The sequence below is a fragment of the Capra hircus genome, chromosome 1 (genome assembly GCF_001704415.2).
Source record: "Capra hircus breed San Clemente chromosome 1, ASM170441v1, whole genome shotgun sequence".
In the NCBI taxonomy this organism is placed as follows: Eukaryota; Metazoa; Chordata; class Mammalia; order Artiodactyla; family Bovidae; genus Capra; species Capra hircus.
The window spans coordinates 59,396,783-59,414,907 of NC_030808.1; the positions used below are offsets into that span (position 1 = coordinate 59,396,783).

At 36.0% G+C, this 18,125-nt stretch overlaps 1 protein-coding gene across 7 annotated transcripts in view; it reads right to left on the bottom strand.

The window, feature by feature from the left end:
* Positions 1-18,125, bottom strand: part of ZBTB20 (zinc finger and BTB domain containing 20) — an 848,072-nt gene that overhangs the window by 659,979 nt on the left and 169,968 nt on the right. For all 7 annotated transcript variants that reach the window (XM_018040121.1, XM_018039867.1, XM_018040637.1 and 4 more), the window contains one exon: positions 15,130-15,181. The gene's annotated coding sequence lies outside the window, so the exon portion shown is untranslated. The remainder of the gene's footprint in view (positions 1-15,129; positions 15,182-18,125) is intronic.

Consider the following 18,125-nt stretch of genomic DNA (forward strand, 5'->3'; position numbering starts at 1 on the left):
AATGACAAATACAAAGCTTGTCCTAAAATTCATTAATAAGTTAAACACAGGCAAATCACTAGCATTACATTGTATCTGACTAAGTAGAAAACTGTCCTGAATATCTAACGAACCTGTCTCAAAAGTGGCCATTTTTTACGGAGAACTGAAAATACACTGGCAATGCAATCTAATCACAAAAGAAAGGGTTTAGAAGCAACCTTGTTAACCAAAGACAAAGAAGGGAGATATGCACAAAACTGTAAGACACGTGAAAATCTTAAACCTCACTTGGTTAACAGACTCTCACATCTGGGTTTCCTATGGGGTTAAATAGGCATTGGTTAGTGCAGCCAACATAATATAAAATCTATTCACATGTTAAAAAATATTTTGATCAACATTTCAAAGAAAAAATGTGCAAAAAATTTTAAGTAAACACAGAATTAGGAATACATATGTATATTTCCACACACATGGAACTATAGGAAGTAAATAGGAAGTAAAATGTGAAGTGTAGATGTATAACAGATAAGACAGGCAGCCATTTGTATAAGCTTTGACTATGTAATTCAAAGTGATAGCCTCACATCCTTTCCAGTCCACTGGCCTCTTCAGTAGTAAAATATGAAGCCACAGCACCATGGAATCCTAAGGAGCTGGTATGGCTCCTCATATATATAGATTAAGAAACTGATGGCCTAATATTAAAGCATAAACATCAGGAAGATTTTATAAGATGTACAAATTAGAACAAAAGTTATGTTGTTCATAATACAAAATGAACAACATTTTGTTGTTCAAAAACAAAATGAATTTACCATAAGAGTTCACCGGGAGGCATGTGGTTGACTATATTACTGTAATAAAGAATGGGCTTCTCCTGTAGCTTGGCAGTAGAGAACCCATGTGCAATGCACAAGCCACAGGAGACGTGGGTTTGATCCCAGGATCAGGAAGATTCCCTGAAGGAGGGCATGGCAACCCATTTTACTATTCTTCCCTGGAGAATACCATGGATGGAGGAGCCTGGTGGGCTACAGTCCATAGGGCTGCACAGAGTCTGACACAACTGAAATGACTTAGCAGGCAAGTACACATAATATGTGCTGTGCTGAGTCGCTCAGCCGTGTCCTATTCTTTGTGACCCTATGGACTGTAGCCCTCCAGGCTCCTCTGTCCATAGGGATTCTCCAGGCAAGAATACTGGAATAGCTTGCATGTTCTCCTCCAGGGGATCTTCCTGATCCTGGAATCGAACAAGGGTTTCTTACATTGCAGGCAGATTCTTTACCAGCTGAGCTACCAGGGAAGCCCATAATAAACAATACAAGACTGCATATTTAAATTTAACCTTTGAAAGATGACCCCCCCCCAAAAAAAAGACCTTAAAATAATTACAGTACCTCCTCTAAAAACATCTCAATGTGTTATGGCTACACCAACACCAAAAATACTGGTTATGGATAGAAGCCTGTTGGACCAGACTTTAGGATCACCAACACTTGACAACTGGATATCAGAAAAGATGCTGACAAAAGAGATATCAAGGGAAAACAAGGGGCTTAGGAAGAAAGTCAGAAGAGACTGATGCCGTGGAAAATAGGGCAGAATGCATTTCAAAAAGGAGGAAGTGGTCAGAAACATGAAATGCTCAATGAGATCTCAATAAGAGTTACACTAGTGAAGTGATACAGGTCTTGGAGGCAGATGGGGTGAATTGATGATTGCACTGGTGAGGAAATGGAAACAATATAAACATGTCTCTGGTGAAGTTTGAGTATAGATATGGAAGAGAGAGAGCAGTAGCTAGTTGCATTTTCTGTCTTTATATATGAACCTTTCATTCACCAAATCCAAGAAGTTGGCTTATTTATAACTCCTCCACCATATTCCAAACCCACTTGATCATCATATGGATCATTGTCTTTCCACTCTTAAGTACATCATCTTATACTGGTCTTCCGGTGGCTGATCAACAGTGACAGGATAAAACCCAACCTCCCTGGTATAGGATTTAGGGCATTTTATAGTCTGACCAACATTACCCATCCAATCTCACTTCTTACTTCCACCCTAAGATGCAACCTTACTAAACCAGTTGCCATTTCTTTTTGAGCCAGACTCTTTCATTCCCCAGGGCATTCATGCATACTGTTACCTTGTCCTAGAATATTCTTCCCAGTGCAACTACCCATCCACCCCCACCCTCTGTCCACCCTTCACCTATCAAATCTATTAATCTCTCAAATCTCCATTTGAACATGATCTTTGTAAATCCTTCCTTAATCTCCCAAGTAGATCTTATGTTCCCATTATAACTTTTTAGGCCCCTCTTAAAGTATTAATACTTATAGAATTTTTTTGTGTTTGAGACCTCAGCCACCCATAGGTCTCTTGAAAGCAGATACCCTATATTTTCACTTGTATATCTCTAGGCTTTGCACAAAGCTGGCACTAATAATGTTTTGCGGTGAATGAAAGGATGCAATTATTACCAAAGATGTGTTATACCAAAATATAACTAGCTTTAGATTAGGTCATAGGAGGGAGATATATATATATATATATACACACATATATGTTGTTGGTTCAGTCACTCAGCCATATCCGACTCTTTGCAACCCCATGGAATGCAGCACCCCAGGCTTCCCTGTCCTTTACTATATTCCTGAGTTTTCTCAGATTCACATCTATTGATTCAGTGATGCTCTCTAACCACCTCATCCTCCATTGCCCTCTTCTCCTTTTGCTTTCTATCTTTTCCAGCATCAGGGCCTTTTCATATATATATATATGTATAATTGGTTGCTAAAGAAAATTAGTGATTTTAAGTCACCGGTGAATTTATTTCCTTGAAAATTATATATGTGAAAGTTAAGATGAATTACATTCTGATGTAAAAGAAGTTTACTGAACTACCTTTCAATTTGGTGGCTCTCCTCAGTGACCTCAGCTTCTCTGCATTTAAGACGAGTTGGTACTTACTTACAGGTATTACTGCATACCTGTAATACCCAGAACACTGAAGAGTGCTCCCACACACCATAATCTGGTCAGAATTTAAACATTCAAATATATTCTGCTTTGAACCACCTTCAAGTGCTATTTGGGCAATAAGTACCTTATAAGTAGCAAAAAAGGTATATAGTGAACCTGTATAAAATGTTCAGTTCGGTTACTGTCCCTAAAATGAAAAGACATTTCATTCTAGAGTTTAAAGCCAAGAAATACCATGAATCTCAACAAGGATGATCTCTCCTATTTTAAGTAGGTTTCAAGTATCCCCTCTATGTAGAGATGGCAGAATGGCCACAGGTAAGATCACTTTGCCTGTCTTTCTAGCATCCAATTTAAAATGTATAATCGAAAACATGAAAAGTTAAAAATATGGAAATAATTTTAAAGGATTCAGTTTAAGTACTTCAAGATACAGAAAAGGTCCTTCTCTATTGCTGTGCAAGATAGATGGGTAATTAGGAAAAGCTTAATGATTTTTTGTGGCTCATTCAGAAAACTTGGCCTGTTTTACATGTATTCAAACCTCAAACTTGACAATCTTTTTTTTTTTTTTCTTCTTGAACGTTTATGTGTTATTTTGGGGGGGGGGTTGCTCTTTTTTCACTGAAATCCAAATTCTGTCTGTGTTAACATAAAATAGGAAGATATGACAAGGATAGAGGAAAATTTTGTGATTTAAAAACTGCTATTCAGTTTTCTATATTTAAACTTCAAAAGATTAAAAGCAGCCTAATTATCAGTTGGTAAACTGTTTTCTAGTATTTTTGGCTCTCAGATAAGCATCTATACACATAATTGTCTACTTGGGGAAGGTTAATTTCAAAAGACCCCACAGGTGGTAGTTTTGATCTCTACTTTCTTCACTTTGAGAATCACTGTTCTCCTTATTCAGGCAGCTGATGTATTGAAGCTGTGGTGATTCACCTATTTTTCTTACTTTCAGATTTAAAATTTTATCCTAAACTCTAGAAAAAATAAATACATGGCAACTGGTCAGGTTTTGAACACATAGTTCCTGTAATTTTAAGAGATGATTAAATATTACCCATAGTCAGGCTTTTTTTCCACCATAATTCCCAGTCATACCTGTCATAAGCCTGCCACGTACATACGCACTTACTTGCTCAGACATGTCTTTGTGACCCTTTGCACTGTAGCCAGCCAGAAGACCTCAAAGGAACTTACTTAGAGCTGTCCTCTTTTAGATGGAAGAAAAAAAAAAAAAACAAAACAGGCATCTGGATTCCAGTACAGGTATAGACCTTGCAAGTCATCTGTATTTTGGTTTAATCAGAGATTTTCCCAAAGTCTGAATATGATGAGACATCTTAAAAAAAAATAAGAGAACCATACACTAAACTTTGCTCTGTAAACCATAGGAAAAAGTATCTAAAGAGATGCCTTATGGGGTCATTGTTTCACATGATAAAGCAAGAAGAAGAGGGGGCCAAGTCTCAGAAGTCTTAGATCATTAGAATTATTCTAACTAATGAATCTTCTTCGAGGAAAAAAGTGGGCTCCGTTTCTGTTTTTAAAAATCCAGAGTGTCTGTAATAGTGCAACTAATGACAACCTTCCCGTTATTCTCACTTAAGAGGAAACCCTATAATAAGAGCTTCCCAAAATGTCAAATAATACTTGTCTCATAACAGGGTTTCTTTGTTCATTCACCACGTCTCTTTTGATATGCACAGATAATAAAAGTTCATGTAAAACTAAAGGTAATATAGAGCAGAAGCCAACACTAATTCTGTATAAATATGTCTGATTAATAAGAGTGCCATTGTTATGGTTATTTCATAATGTCACAATTGCTACAAGAAGGGAGGATAGAAGTACTCTTACTCTTGCTGTTTTTGTTCATCCTCTGTCAACCAACCAGTCTGTGAATTTTTGCTCAATGAGGGAAATGAAGGATAGACTTTTGTCCATTAATTACTTCTATTTCATTAGTTCATGTCATAAGCTGTGAAACTAACTTTAAATTCAGGGAAAAAATTAGGGGTTTTATTCTAAAATTAAATCTCACATTCTCTAAAAAAAAAGAATACATGCTCCAGGCTTAATTTCTAAGCTCTCTTTTCTACATATACAACCACTATATCACTCTGGTGCTCACCAATGATAAAATTTAGCATGCTAGCACTAAGACGTTCCTGTGGGCCTAACATGTATTACCTAAAGTACGGTTTAAATACTACAACCATAACCAAGGTTGTATGTGAGATTCAATTCCAAAAATTAGAAAAACCCCACCCTGTTAAGTAACAAGAAAGTCCAGAAATGAGTATATGGTTCCTTACTGGAATGGTGATAGAAAACAAGTAATAGATAATAGCACAAATTCACGGCAAACAGACAGGATGATAGAGTTTAAAGATGTGTCTTAGGCTGGTAGGTAAGTTTGTATTGTCATTACTTTTCTTTTCTCTTTAAATTCTTATCTCCTACATCCTAGCTTCCCCCCTTGGGGCAGCACTATAATATAAAAATGTAACAGTTGATCTTAAATTTAGCTGACATTTTTATATCCTTCACAACACACTCTTTAGATTGCACCCAAGAAGGAGATTATTAAATAGTAGCAGGAGACCAGTTACCAAACCATTTTGACTGAACAAAAAACAGCATTGTGACTTCTTACTGACAAATGAAACAACATTTATACAATCAGTATAATCAATTTAATAAATAAAGAACTATTAACAACTGGAGAAAAACAGGAAAGAAATCCTATTTCTCCCAAGTTCCTTCATCCTCTCCTCAAACCCCACATTAGTTTCAGCAGTGGAGGAGGTTATGCATGACAAAGAATGGACTTGGCTGAACTGGAGTCTCCTGTGAAGCAGATGCTGTCAGTCAGAAGGCAAGGACACATTTCTGTGATTATTTCAGCCTTTGTTTTTTAGGTAATGATTAGCCAGAGTTCCATTTTGCTGGGGCTGGCATTGCTCACAGCTCACTTTTTTTTTTTAAATTAGGCTTTTCTTTCCTTTTTATAAAGTAAATTTACATATTTTCAGTCTCTCAATCCCCTGTATGTTTTATTTATGAATACAGCCCTTCTTGATGGTAACTTTAATGTGAAAGAGGTAGTTATTAATGTCCCAATCTGCTAGGTTAATCCCTTTCCACATTCTCTACAGAGAAGTTTAAGGTAAGTAACAGTTTACAGTCAATATTAGGTTTAATTATGCTTAATGAGAGTTGGTGTCTCTGTTTACTAACTGCATTTAGGTGTGTGGATCCTAGATGAATTTTCCCTTGGCCTCATTCTGATTTTTTAATAGTGCCACTGTGTGCTGTATACACAGTGCTTAGATCTATAAAGCTGCTCCTGGAGAACAAAGTGGGGAAGACACCTGTTTCACTTGAGACACCATTAAATGAGTACAGCCTTAATACAACTGCACCTTTCTTTGGGAAGGGAGCTCTTATTTTATAATGCTTTCCAAACAGATCCATTTAAGAGGCTAATTATTGCCTAAGTTTCAGATCCTGGGTAAGTCAATACAAAGAAAAAGCTGTTTCATACTAAGTACTATCATCACTAGTGGATAGTGTAAATTTAGAATATTTCCCTGGTGGCTCAGATGGTAAAGCATCTGCATACAATGCGGGAGACCCAGGTTCCATCCCTGGGTCAAGAAGATCCTCTGGAGAAGGAAATGGCAACCCACTCCAGTACTCTTGCCTGGAAAATCCCATGGATGGAGGAGCCTGGTAGGCTACAGTCCATGGGGTCGCAAAGAGTCGGACATGACTGAACAACTTCACTTTCACTTTCAAACACTTCTAAGACTAGGAATCCTTTAGTGTCATCAAGTAATAAGATATAAAACTTCCTTGACAAGTCACTGGTTTGGTTTGGTCTTTCTTTTTGTCACCTAAAAAATGTGTTTTGTCTTAAAATTGAATTTAAATTCATTGTAGCATATAGGACAAAACCGTTCTTTCCTTACTGAGCTGTCACAATAAGCATGAAAACAAATGCTCAGACCTAGAGGGAATCCTGTAGCAGTGATCCAAAGGAGATTTAGTAGACATATACTTTTTTAAGAATCCTTTTTTTGCTATGCTTGTATTGTGGACAAATTTTAAGTAGAATCAATTACTACAGTTAGTTTCTTTAAGTCTATTGATAGGTTGATCAATTCAATAAATATTTATTAAGTATCTGGTCTGAGCTAAACAGAAAGAATGAAGAAAGCATATTCCCTTCCCTCAAGAAGCTTACTGCATGGGAAAGGAAACATACATAGTTGGTGAAATAAAAATTTGCTTACAATTAGCTTCAGAAATTTTTTGTCTTTCAAAAATTCTACCCTTAGTTAATATAACTTGACTTAATATTTGCTTTTAGAAAAAAAAAGAAGAGAGGCAACTATTTCCTTAAAAACCACAATTTAATGGGTTTAAAGGAAAATAGTGTAATCCAAACTATATGCTTAATTAGAAAAAGACTTTCTACTGCTTAGATCCTGTTTTAAAAGTAATTTAGAAATAACTAAACACATAGTTTTGGAGAAGGCAATGGCACCCCACTCCAGTACTCTTGCCTGGAAAATCCCATGGACGGAGGGGCCTGGTGGGCTACAGTTCATGGGGTTGAGAAGAGTCGGACACGACTGAGCAACTTCACTTTCACTTTTCACTTTCATGCATAGGAGAAGGAAATGGCAACCCACTCCGGTACTCTTGCTTGGAGAATCCTGGGGCGGAGCCTGGTGAGCTGCCGTCTATGGGGCTGCACAGAGTCGGACACGACTGAAGCGACTTAGCAGCAGCAGCAGCAGACACATAGTTTATGATAAGTATTTGCCTATTTTTGGAATATCAATTTCCTCTTTTGGAGTTTCTATAAAGTAAATATTTTTTTTTCTTTTAAATCTTAAAGTACAAAGAACATACAGGGAAATATATTTCCTAGGAAAAATTTTAGCAACAATACTATAGATCCTATAAGGGTCACATTCCTTAAAAGGTCTTTATTTTCAATGTCATCATATAAATTAACTTTTCTTATGAAAAATATCATGGTAAACTTAGCTAGAGAAGAATCTGACCAAAACTAAATTAACCATTTTTTTAAATATACTTGAAATACAAAGGGATGGTTATGTACCTTTAAGAAAAATATTCAGATGTTTTTAAATAATCATCTCCCCATGATATTTTAGATTTAATTTTGTGAACTTAGCAGCAAAAAACCTGGTTTAGTACAAAATGAGAAGATAACTACTTTGGAAGTGAAGAAATCATCCAATATTATTAGATTTTTATTAAAGAGGAACAGAAAACCATATGCAGAACTATTTTCAGATATATACATATCTTCTTTTTATACCATAAGAAGACACTACATTCCTCCATTTCAAATACGGAGGATACCAGCAAAGTGTACACATATCTGGATGTCTTCTTGCACTTACTTAAACTGACCTTTCTGCATGTACTCTCCATCTCAGTACCCTGAGCTATGCACATTTGAAAACCACTGACTAGTTTATCGGAGAAGGAAATGGCAACCCACTCCAGTACTCTTGCCTGGAAAATCCCATGGATGGAGGAGCCTGGTAGGCTGCAGTCCATGGGATGGCAAAGAGTCAGACACGACTGAGCGACTTCAGTTTCACTTTTCACTCTCATGCATTGGAGAAGGAAATGGCAGCCCACTCCAGTGTTCTTGCCTGGAGAATCCCAAGGACGGGGGAGCCTGGTGGACTGCCGTCTATGGGGTCGCACAGAGTCGGACACGACTAAAGCCACTTAGCAGCAGCAGTAGCAGACTAGTTTATATTCTCCCTCACCATGTTACGTAGAACCATCTTGATGACTTTCAAATTGCTAACAGACACTGGGCATAATACATAGGCACCTAGTTCTGTATCCTTGCTCAACACAAAAAAGGGAAAAACCTAGAATCAATTAGTAATAAAGTTCCTCTCACCCTGCTAAATATTAAAAATTCAGTCTCATTCTGACACCAGTTAAATAAAATAGGTATGGTCTTAGTGTTAACTCATAGGTTATTATATAAAAATAACTATAGTTATGTATAATAGACTTCATATATAAATATACATAAATATACTTGAATATAGCATGTATATGCAGGACAGCTACTTGTTATATTTGAATGTGTATATTTTATATTTATATTACTGTTTTTACATGTCAACATTTTTCCCATAAAGTTAAAAGGAAAATACTTAAACTGTTTTCATAACACAAATTCTAACTGAAATAAAATGTTCTTTAAAAACTGTAATTAATGGCTGCTGTGTCAAATAGTGAAGCAAAGGGTCAAACCTTATAATTCACAGTTTGAGAGGTCGTAGCTTAAATTATAACTTTAAAAAACTGATTATCTGTGAGTAATTTGACAAATCCAGCTAATATACTCTGAATGCATATAAAGTCTTTTTGAGAGTAAAAAGAATGCATGTCCAAGTGGACAGTTGATGGAGGAAATGGCCTTTTTACCGAACAAGGCTGAAGTCCAGCATAATGACTTGGAATGACTTTGAATGAGCATGCAAGGCTGGAAGGCCAAGTTGTATACACATCCAAAGGGAGCATAATGAACAATCTGATCTGCAGACAAAAATATTCCACACACATGTCCAAAGAACGGAAGGAAAAAATATACACTTCTATCACTTAGTCTTTCATCACCACTACTACTACACAATTTACAGATAAACTCAAACTATGGAACATTAATAAATAATTTTTAAAGAAATAATTTTTATAATTTAAAAAATACTAGAAATTCCCATTGTTTTTTAATCTGAGATTGAAAATACTTATGGAGGTAACCTATATTATATATAGTAAGCCAGATTTATAAAATTGCTTTCTTTATGACTCACCTTGTAAGTAAATATCATTGCACCTATCTTGATCCCAAGGCCAACCACCCTTCAAGACAAAATCTGAAATAATTTTGCCTGCCTATATTTTTTAAATCTAGAAGATTTCCTCTATTAAGAAGGCATGCCATTGAAGACCAAATTTCTTAACCCATGTCAGAATTCAGAAGTCCATAAAAATAAGTCATTTTATATCTTTTTATATATACAATAAGCCAGTTATATATCTATGTTATAACGTTTACTTATGTGTGTATTTTATTTTCTTATTAGTCCTTCTTCTTTCTTATCAGGGCTTCCCTGTGGCTCAGCTGGTAAAGAATCTGCCTGCAATACAGGAGACCTGGGTTTAATCCCTGGGTTGGGAAGATTCCCCAGAGAAGAGAAAGGCTACCCACTCCAGTGTTCTGGCCTGGAGAATTCCATGGACCATATAGTCCATGAAGTTGCAAACAGTCAGACACAACTGAGCAACTTTCACTCATTCACCCTTTCTTATGAGTCCCCCAAAGGGGAAAAACTATGTCTCATTTTTTTCTATAGCTACGTCTAACTCCTAGGAAGTTCTTGCCACAGAGCAAACGTTCAATAAATATTTGCTGGAGGGTGGAAAGAAGGAAGAGAAGAAAGGCAGGAGGCTTATAGTTAGTTAGTCTCTTCTAGAATTATGTATGTTATGGTGGGAAGAAAAATCCAAAAAATAATGTATACTCTATTTACTCAGTTTACCTACCCAGCAATTTGCTGACGCATGCATCTATTCTAGAAACCAAAAAGATTTAAAACAGCTTCCAAAAGTACATATTAAAGATAAAATAAATGAAAAGGATTGAAAGAAGACTGGGAAATAAGATGTTTATGTATGCATGCAAAGACAATTACAGGAAAAGAAAGGAATTTGCTGTTTTAATTTCTTCAGTTTAAATCTTATTATAACCACTTATTACAATGCTTTTATTACAATAAAACATTAAGGGAGATTTACTAATTCCTCATCTGTTCATGTACTATAGAAACATTACATAACCAGATTTTTCATATCATGAATCATAGAATCTATGAAAGAGACAGATATTCAAGTATAATAAAGTATAATAAGTAAGTTATAATAGTAGAAACATAACTTTGAGAACAAAAAACTCTTCTCTGAACCAGAAAAAAATGTTTGCTGCACAGTAACTGCTTTACTTCAATGCTACTACTATGTCCTATTACACATCTCAGAAGAGAGACTTTCATAAACATTACTGGCTCTTGATGCACAAGGAAATATATGCACTCAAATGTTACTGGTACAAAGGAGATCCAAACATGTAAATCATTATATCATAAGAAAACACATTTGAAAAATATTCTTTTTTCTTATAAGTGAAAGCCAAACTCTGATTCCCCTTAGCCTTTTAATGTTTCTCATTCCATTGGACCAGCCCACACATACTGGGCTCTGGATAGGTCCTGGGCTCAACCATCTGGCCCTTTACTTAATTCTTTTTTAACACTGACAAGTGTATTAGCAACACTTCTTTGATTGCTGGTAAATATAGAGCCACCACACAACTAAGATTTTCCCTAATTCTGAAAGTCACTAATTAGTTGTGGGTAGGGGTCGGGGAGTATTACAAAGATATGTTGAGCAGTACTACAATAAGTAATCTAATTCCCAAGAAGAAAGTATGTTAATCTGCTTCCCACTTCATTAGAGGAATAAAAAACATCTTGTCATCACTAAAGGATACAAAGGAGACCTGGATATTTAGAGAAATGGTAGGTAGGGAGGAGAAATGAGTGCAGCTTTTCATCAGGAAAACCCCTGCACTTCGTGGACAACAGTATGGTTTTTCTTGGTATCCTCTGATTACTCTACTTATCATTGTGTTCCATGAGTGTAGTTTATTCAGTTAATAAAAATACAATCTTCCAAAATAAACACATATGGTAAATGAATCCTATTTAATAGAACTGATCATTCTACTGGCACTTAACTTATACATTAAGCAACTTTGGAAACTACCTTAATAGTTTCAAACCAGTAAGGTCTCATTTGCCTGACCTTGTAGTATAAAATACTGTAGGTTTAGAGGAGAGAACGCAATTTCTAAAAAGTCATTTACAGAGAATATATGGTCTAATTTGTTTGTTTGTTTTCCCACTGGATAAGAGATAATCTAATGTGGTTTATTTTCCTGTAAGGTTTAGATGTGTCAAAGAACATCAGCATCAGGCTTAAAATATCATAACTCAACTCCCTAAATCTAAAGATTCTAACTGTGTAAGGTTGAATTGGTTGTCCTCATTTCTAGGATCAAACAACTTAACACCAAGCAAAAGTCTTTTAAGGGGCTATTTCAGGTTTTAGTCTATCTCCTTTGTTCATCTGGGGAAAAGATGATTTTCTCTTATAATACTTACACCAAATAACTATAATCTCAACTAAAAACTAACAAAACTGTGGATTGTGAGGCAGGTGTAAATATTTTCAAATCTTACAACTAATGAATAAAATTTAATTGGCTTATATGTAGAAGTAAATTTATGAGAGGCTGAAGAATAGAATAAACAAGGGGGGGAAAGTACATTGTTTACTATGTAATTTAAGAACTGTCAGAGAAGTGGGGCATGTCTTATTTACTGGTGTATGAAAAGAGAAGAAGGAATGCTTTTGCATACAAATAAATGCAGGTATAGAAACATAATAGAAGCTTCATGTTACAATGGAACTTAAAACTTCTCTGGGCAGTGACCAGCTAAGGAGAAACAGAGCCGGTTACAATGCAGTGATTAACTAGCTGACAGATCTATTATTCATGGCAGGTATGTAAGCAGTCAGGGCAGCGATGTTGGTGGCCTCTCCTCATCAAGCAGCTTTGCCAGTACAGACTGGATGTCTGGAACCAGGCAAGACACAACAACAATAAAACCTCGCGCCAGCTAAGGGAAGATTCAGCACAATTCATCTCCAATTTTAAATAGTACTAGAAATCTTCATTGAAGAAGGTTTTTCCTTGGGATTGGCAATATATTGTATTTATAGGATGTAGACCAACCCTCCCCTCTGATTCATCTTACTGCACTTAGTAACATGCCTAAAACACGTACCCAGAAATTTCCAGTATATTACAGAAAAAAAAGGAATTTTTAGCATTAGCTGGCAAAAATTTCTGTTGATAGGTATGACCATCATGTCGTTACATGAACAGATGGTCAAAATGAGTCCATTTCACTGACAGTATATTGTGCGGGTCTTTTTATCTTTGAACAACCAAACCAAACAAAAGCATAGCATGGAAGAGGTCCTTGTGCCTTCTCTGATTGGCTTGGTAGCTTTATCTTTGAAATATGAAAATAAAACTGACATGGACTATAATCCTCCACAGTACCATTTCTGCATATTTAATTGTCTATTTAAGTATTCACATTCAAAAATCATCCAGATATTTGTGAAGATGGAAAAACAAATCAGATATTTGTAACTTTCAATACCATGATCTCCAGTAAAAGGAGAAAATATAAAGTAGCCATATTTCTTATTCTTTAATTTTATCTAACCAACTGTTTACCAACTGTTTATTGGCAAATTACAACTCTTTTTTGGTATTCAGGTATTTTAAGGAAAGATAAGGGAAAATGTACTTTTAAAAAGCAAATGTCCATAAAAAAATCTATTTTCATTTGAAAGGCTGTGTTCTATATATAGATTATTTTTACTTAATAATGTTAAAGTATAACAAATGAATATTCATAATCAAATAAATTAATAGTCTAGCAGGTAACCAATCACTAGTTACTACATTTTGCTTTATAAGATACACACACACTACTATTTGGATGCTTATTATGATAGCTTCATCAATATAACCAACTCAAAATATAATTTACTTTGATTTTTTGAAGTAAAAATAAATAATACTATGAGGCAAAAGAACGAGAAAAAATAAGAATATATGTATATTTATAACAGCTAGTAGTCAAAACAACAGCTTAAAATTACGCTAAAATGCCTCTACACATGTGGCTGTGAAAACTTAAGTGCAAGAAATATTCTGGTTACCCACCTCCAGAAGGAGCTGATGAAGTATGAAGTCTAAGAGTACATCTTTAGTACTTCTGTACCTTAAAATATTGCCGAGTATTAATTTTTCATCAAGTTGTCATTTTCTCTGACATTTGGTTTTATTAATCAAGGCATTTATCATTAATTTGTAGAAAATATCATAATTAAGCCAAATAAAATAAAATCCTTAAAAGGTTAAAATTAGAAAGCAGGTGAATGAGAACTTTGACATTACCCTGTTGACATACAGAAGCTTTTTGAAAGTATGGGAATCAAGTTTATGAAGTGAGTTTGGTGCCTCAATCTTGGGGCTGGCTGGTTTTTTTTTTTTTTTTTAATGTTATAAAGATTTGATTTAAAGCTCCCTGACAGTTTTGACATTCAGGTGAAAGTACTGCTGCTGCATTTGGAACAATTTGCATATCCCACTGCTAAATGGAATGTTTGAGGTGTGCACTGGTGTAAAGAAATTAAAAACAAGCTATCACACATGCTTAAGTGTATGTGTTCACAAAACTGATGGTTGGATCACACCACCCCTATCCCCCCCAATGTAATCTGTGATTTACTCCTCTGTAATAAATTACCCTACCATGTTATTCTTGCTGGAAGATCTAACCATGCGTGTAAGAAGCAAAGTAATTACAGCCCCCTCTTGTATCAGAAACTTTCTTCAAACCCTACGAGCTCTTTATACACAAGGCAGCAACACATCTATTGTAAACTTCTTGCCTGAAATTCTGGATTTCTAACTATGAGTAGCCACTAAATCTTGTCTATATGGTTTTGTTATCTCCTCAAAAATGTATTTTTATTTCTTATAGTTAGTTGTAAAGCTCTTCCTAAAAAGTCAGGTACTGACTTTTTTACTTTGAGCCAACATGTCTATTTAGGAAAAGGGCAAGGCATAAGATCAGAAGAGTTCCAAAGTGCTTCAAAAATCAGGGGAGGGACCATAGTACATTCCCAAATAGAAGGCTGAAGGGATTCAGCAACACCTACTTAGGCTGATATATTCTGAGACAACAAATCTTTTCTTTTTTGACTCATAATGTTAGATTATTTTTAGGTATACATAGAAATGTTTATTTAATGTGTTAAAGGGAAATAAAGAAAAGACCTGAGGGAGTAAGCTGAAGGTCATTAACACTACGAAACTTTTCAGGAAGATGAAAACCTATCGAACAAAATATTGGACATTACCTTTAGCCTTCAGAGCCTCAAAGGGAAATTCTTAATACTTCTTTTTGTGTGACTGTAAAAGAGAAATACTTAAAATTAGGAATTACATTTCCATAATATCTTTATGATTAGTCATGAGACATAGGTAGTCGAATACGTATATTTCAACTAATATCTATAGTTTTAAAAAGATAAATAAAGGCTAACGTTACTTTGTCTATGTGCAGAACAAGTACTTGGTAAAATATAGCATGAGTTTACAATGGAAACCACTGTACAGTGTTTAGCTGGAGAACAGAATATTTATTATAGCATTATTAGAAGCTTTATTAATTGATACAAATGTTTTTACATTTATATTTTAAAATTAAAACACTAATATCAAATAGTCTGTATCCCATTTATTTGTTTATTCTTAGTTACCAGAGATCTAGCAAAAATCTACTACATATAATACACTGGTAAGCTGGTTTTAGAAAAGGCAGAGGAACCAGAGATCAAATTGCCAACATCTGCTGGATAATCGAAAAAGCAAGAGAGTTCCAGAAAAACATCTACTTCTGCTTGATTGACTATGCCAAAGCCTTTGACTATGTGGATCACAAGAAACTGTGGAAAATTCTGAAAGAGATGGGAATACCAGACCACCTGACCTGCCTCTTGAAAAATCTGTATGCAGGTCAGGAAGCAACAGCTAGAACTGGACATGGAACAACAGACTGGTTCCAAATAGGAAAAGGAGTACGTCAAGGCTGGATATTGTCACCCTGCTTATTTAACTTATATGCAGAGTACATCATGAGAAACGCTGGGCTGGAAGAAGCACAAGCTGGAATCAAGACTGCTGGGAGAAATATCAATAACCTCAGATATGCAGATGACACCACCCTTATGGCAGAAAGTGAAGAGGAACTAAAAAGCCTCTTGATGAAAGTGAAAGAGGAGAGTGAAAAAGTTGGCTTAAAGCTCACCATTCAGAAAATGAAGATCATGGCATCTGGTCCCATCACTTCATGGCAAATAGATGGGAAAACAGTGGAAACAGTGTCAGACTTCATTTTTGGGGCTCCAAAAATCACTGCAGATGGTGTTTGTAGCCATGAAATTAAAAGACGCTTACTCCTTGAAAGAAAAGTTATGACTAATCTAGACAGCAGATTGAAAAGCAGAGACATTGCTTTGTCAACAAAGGTCCGTATAGTCGAGGCTATGGTTTTTCCTGTGGTCATGTATGGATGTGAGAGTTGGACTGTTGAAGAAAGCTGAGTGCCGAAGAACTGATGCTTTTGAACTGTGGTGTTGAAGAAGACTCTTGAGAATCCCTTGGACTGCAAGGAGATCCAACCAGTCCATTCTAAAGATCAGCCCTGGGTGTTCTTTGGAAGGAATGATGCTAAAGCTGAAACTCCAGTACTCTGGCCACCTCATGCGAACAGTTGACTCACTGGAAAAGACTCTGATGCTGGGAGGGATTGGGGGCAGGAGGAAAGGGGATGACAGAGGATAAGATGGCTGGATGGCATCACCGACTCGATGCACGTGAGTTTAAGTGAACTCTGGGAGTTGGTGATGGACAGGGAGGCCTGGCATGCTGCGATTCATGGGGTTGCAAAGAGTCTGACACGACTCAGCGACTGAACTGAACTGAAGCACTGGTAAGTTAGGATGTATACAAGATAAGATACAGGCCCTATCCAAAAAATATGATTGCAGTGGGAAAGATTTTCATAAAGTGCATAATCTAAAGAGAATAAAAAATAAATGGGAAGAAAGAAGTAGGGAGTAGAAGGAAATACATTCAGTAAAGCTTGAACTGGTCTTCAGTACCTAATGCACTGATATTAGAATGTGGCTTTATGTTCCCAGTCTCAGCAAGCAAGGTTCTAGGAGGGTCCTACAGAGATATGAGCTTTGCAAGTGGCACACTGGTAAAGAATCCATCCAGCTGCTAATGCAGGAGACACAAGACACGCAGGTTCGATCCCTGGGTCGGGAAAATCCCCTGGAATGGGAAATGGCAACCCGCTCCAGTATTCTTGCCTGGGATATTCCATGGACAGAGGAGCCTGGTGGGCGACAGTCCGTGGGATTGCATAGAATTGGGCACAACTGAGGTGCATGCACACACACACAGAGGCAGGGAGGTTAGCCAAATAGATCAGTTATTTTCCAACCAAATGCATTTGATAGTATAGAATCCAAACTAGGACTGGGAGCAGTAAAGCAGCCAGATGCTGAGGTGATTTTAACGCCAGTTTGGTGAGCTAAAATATAAAAAGATTTAATTAGAAACAACTCCCCTATTAAATACTGAGTTTGATATTGTATGTCCTTGAAAAGTAATCTCTCTAAATTTGTTATGAAATCACACTGAGAACCTTGATGTCATATTTGCTAATAATCTTCACAGACCTTCAGCCATTCAAAGTCTCAAAAGCAGTCTTACTAATGGAAAAACATACATAAACATAAGCAAATCCTGTAAACCAGTACATCTACAGTAAAATTTTTATTAAAATGAAGACAGTCTAAGGTTTTCAACTGACTAGATCTTTAAGATGCAAAAACAAAAGGGAAACAAAGAACCAAACAGCAATCCATACCAGCAACCCTGAGCTTATGATGTACATAGAAAAAAAGGATCCAGAAAAGGAAGGTTATAGTTCTGCCATAGTAGGGTACCTGAGTAATACCACACTTATTCTGTAACACTGATCTTTAGAAGAGGCCCTAAAAATTTGAATCTGCTAGAAGGAGTGAGATAATACCCATTAAGCATGGATAAGCAGAGGATAACTTGAAATGGAAAAGAAAAAAATACTGAGCTTATGGGGATGAAGTAGGGAAGGATACTTCAGAGAAAATTAATTTAGCCATTACATATTATGTTATAAAAGCGATTTTTATTTATTTATTTTCTGTCTTCCCTACTAGAATGGAAGTTCCATGATGTCAGGCCCTGTCTCTTTTACTGTATCCCCATGTACATGAATAGTGTCTGCCACGTAGTATGAGAT